Raw genomic sequence first — 4348 nt, forward strand, 5'->3', positions numbered from 1 at the left:
CGCACTGAAGATAGATTCGTTTACGCCCATCTGGGGTGGGGCCCCCTCGCCCGAACCGAATGTCCCACTCGTCCGCCGCTCCCAGATATAAGACGGCGGTTTGGGCGAGCTCTTCCCTAAGAAAACAAACCGGTCCTTTCTTCAGCCAGCTCAAGGGACCAGTGGGGCCCACAGCCCAGAGGGCTGCACCCAATTCACAGAACCTTGAGTTATGGTACATAACCAACGTTCTGTCTCATTGGTGTGCAGTCCTCTGGGCTATCGCTATGGGTCAAAGTGATAGCCAGAAATGTTCTACGCCTCACTGGGCCTGGCCACCCAGAAGAAGAATCCGTAAAACAAAGGAAATGCAAGTAACTGCCTGATCCGAAGCGAAACAAGCACAAGGTGGGATGCATAAGCACTGGTTTCATATAAAGCTGAAACAGACGGATGCCTGTCCCGCATCCGTGTAACAAAACTTGCCTCCCGGGCTTGCCAGCCTAATTACGACTGGGAGGGTCCCAGGACAGCTTGAGAGAGGGATGAGCTCACAACATCCCGCAAATAGAAATGCATGAAGGAAGGCAAATGTCTTCCCCTGACAACCTGCGCAGGAGAGCCGTGGAGGATGACACTCCTCTAGTGGAGTGCCCACGGATGCAGACCGGAGGCTCCTTGCCCAGCGCGGAGTAAGCCTGTGCAATGGTGTCACATAGCCAGTTCTGCAGAGAGGGGGGAGCCCATCGAACGCTCTCTGTAGTGAACAAACGAGCGCTCCGAATGGCGTAACTCAGCCGTGCGTTCTACATAACATGCCAGTGTGTGCACCGGGCAGAGAAGGTGCGAAGCAGCGTCCTTTGCAGACGCGTGAAGAGGGGGAAAGAAATAAGTTCTCCAGCGTGATCACTCTAGATCTGAAAGAACTAGTGATGCATTTAGGCATGTATGCAGGGTTGGGACGCAGATAGAGGGATACTGATAGAGCCGACAGATGGCTAACCGTCTTTGCGGAGGCTAACATCAGCAGAAGAGCAGTTTTTTCCGATAAAAAACGGAGCCAGTGGACGTGTGACGGGGCACTGTCTGCGCACTCCCCTAAGTAAACGCTTGGTGAGCAGGTGACTGAACACCGATCTGTCGCCGAACCCCTCATGGCATGAGGAAACAGCCGCGGCATATGTGTTCATGGTGCTAAACGCTAAGTTTCTTTCCAGTAATAACTGGAGAAAAGCGGAGAGAGGGCATGCAATGGAAGAAACTATTCTCCGTGCACCATCTCTCAAATGAGGCCTATTTAGCCACATACCATACTGTAGTGGACTGGACGCGCGTCAGTATACAGTCAGTATGGTGGGAACGACGCCGGGGGAAAACCCCAAACTCTCTAAGCGCCTCCTCTCAGCAGCCAAACCCACAGGGGCTGCCCTATTACCGGAGAGCTGACTATCACGCCCCCTGCCTGCGACAGAGCATCCTCCCTCCATGGAATCTTCGAACGGAAAGATGCCAACATGCGCTGCAGAAGGGGAAACCACGATGCTCCGGGTCAGTCTGGAGCTAATAGAATCATTTGCAGATCCTCCTCCTGAACCCGGGCCAGCAGCTGAGGGATCAGGGAGATTGGGGGAAACGCTTAGAGAAGGAAACAGGGCCATGGCCGATGAGCGAAGGTGAGGGAGATCATCGAGGTAAAACAGGACTCTCATTCCCAGATTCTGAGGGGGCTCGAGAAAGTATGTGGAGCCAGCGAGTACCTGAACGGGAGGCAGTTGTACTGGTAGCTGGTGCCCTGCAAACGGAAGTGCAAGAATTGCCTATGTTGGTCAGTGAGGGAGACGTGGAAATATGCGTCCTTCAGATCTATCAACGTGAACGCACCGCAGGAGCTGGGCCGTCGTTAACGTGAAATCTCCTGACCTGCATTGATTTGTTGAATCGCATCCACCAGTGGAACAATAGAAACAACTCCCAGAAGGCACATCACCGATCAAGCCGTGACGCTTCTGCATGGAGTGAAGTGACGCAGTAGGAAGGAGAGGGTTGCCGATCTCTCCTCCGAGAGACAGGCCCTCATTTGTAATGAGTTCAGTTCCACCCCCAGATACACTATGGGACTGAGTCGGCTGGGGTGCGCTCTTTTTCCATGCTCGGCAGCGTGAGGGCTGCACTGTAGGGGGAATGTGTGTGAAACAGCCACTGCTGTCTTATGACTGGCATGAGTCAGCTGATCTACAGAGGAATATTTGCTTTTCAGGGGGATGTAAACATGTTTATTTTCCTCAGAACCGTAAACATGACATATACATTCCTCAGAACACCCCACACATTCCCCGAGCACCATACGAACCTTCGCTGTTTGCGGGGAGGTTGGGTGCCAGGGTAGACCAGGAGCAGGCTAGCCTAGGGGCCTTGGGAGGCCGCCGAGGAGCAGGAGGCGTCTGGTCTAAGGAGGAATGGGTCAAAGCCGGAACGACCGCTGGTTGAGGGCAGCGATTGCGCGCGGGAGCTCGGGACCCGGTGGGACGTATCGCCCTTGGGGGCGAGGAGTGCGGGGCTCACGAGTGCGAGGGCCGTAACATGGCGTCAAAACTTCTACGCCTCGTCTGCGGCAGATTGGAGCCCATTAACCAGCTCCTGGAAGTGTGGTCCAAATAAGAGGAAATGGTAGGTGATCGAGGCCAAACAGGTACACAGCGTGGTGCCTGCCACGGGTTGTAACAGCCGAAGTGGGCATCCTGAAGCGGTTGGACTCGCTCAGGAGGAACGGGGAGCTTACACCTGTTAGCCGCTGTCACAGTGATGTCCGGGAGCTGTTGTAACAGCTGAGCCATGGCCAGCAGAGGCGTAGAAGAGGCCGGCACATGCCACTCAGCTAGATGCTAGCGGAAGACAGTTACACCGGCTCCCCAGAAGGGAGTGGTGGAGCGGGGAGCCGTCCAGCAAGTGGTCCGGCAAGGAGGCAGAGTCGTCTGACTCTGGGTCCAAGGCTAATTCCAGGATGGGTTCAAGCTCGTCATATCAGCCGGGAGTTTCCTTGGCGGGGAGAGAGAAGGGGAAAGCCGTGGGAGCAGAGGGCAGAGCGCGAAGAGGGGATGTGACCCATAGCGATACAGAGGGCTGCGCACCAATGAGACAGAACTTAAGGAACACCCATATGGTACAATGGAAAATTCAGGGAAAAGTTTAACTACATAGCAGCAATCACAGTTTTAAAAAAAAAAGAAATATCATAGGCAATAAAAGCAATTGAAAGAAAATAAATGAAGGGGCCTCTTGGTTGTTACAGGATTTATTCAATGTCATTATGAATGCATAGAAGTTGTTTTCAATGTCAGCAAAAACCATAAACACACCAAAAGTATACAGTACAGCTTTGAAGACCCCAGTGTTATTTTTGGCACGCAACATTTACTCAATTCAAATGGCTAAAATGCTGGCTGACACAGAAAGGAGCTGATGAGTTAAAAGTTAGAATCACATTTAAGGCCAGCACACAATATACTACATATATATTCTGAGACCTAATTAAAGGTAGACTGCACTAACCTTTTTCAGCTGCACTCAAAATCAGCACAACACATCAAAGGATTTAACTAATTAGCACTGGCACCACTAATATGGCCCGCCTTTCACAGTTTCATTATGAATTTGTCCAAACAGCTTAAGCACTAACAGTTTTTTTTGGTGTTCAAAGATAGACCTTATATAATCCTCTAAATGTTCATGAGTCTGTAGTCCAGTCCCTACTTTTACAACTTTTTTTAACTGTGAAGCCAGAGAAGTGAAAGATAATGAATTAGAAAATCATTACAGCAGCACCTGCCAGCTGCCACTTAGATCCACTCAGCTGCAAAACAGAAAATGCCAGAGGATGTGCCATTATTCATAAAACTACCCTTTGGCCACATTCACAGTAACATGAGCTTTTCTCTTCTAGCTGCTCAACAGCTTTGTCTTGTCTAATTCTCCCTTGCCATTACTGGCACAGGATCTATTAATAATTAGACTGTTAATGAGTCTTAGGCTTCTATTTGTCTATGTATGTATTCCACAACTAGACCTTCTTAGAAGTCAATAGTTCATGTCTTGGTGAAATGTGCAACTTTGTTCTGTAAGCATGTAGGCAACCTTCCTTCAACTACTGTATTGCCCCAGGTTGTTGCTGTGGCAGCCGTCATCGTGAATCATATCAATTCAACCTGTTCTTTTTCTGTCTCAATGTCTGCTGGTGAAAAAGCTCAGGGGTGCAGGAAGAATTTTACCATTTGCATTTGCTTAATCTTGCAAGCTTAGTTAAAGTGGGGCTTTCTTTCAGGCTGATCGTCAGACTGAACTTCCATTTTGTTTAGCTTCATTCTTTGTGATA

This window comes from Mastacembelus armatus, chromosome 5 (assembly GCF_900324485.2).
Source record: "Mastacembelus armatus chromosome 5, fMasArm1.2, whole genome shotgun sequence".
In the NCBI taxonomy this organism is placed as follows: domain Eukaryota; kingdom Metazoa; phylum Chordata; class Actinopteri; order Synbranchiformes; family Mastacembelidae; genus Mastacembelus; species Mastacembelus armatus.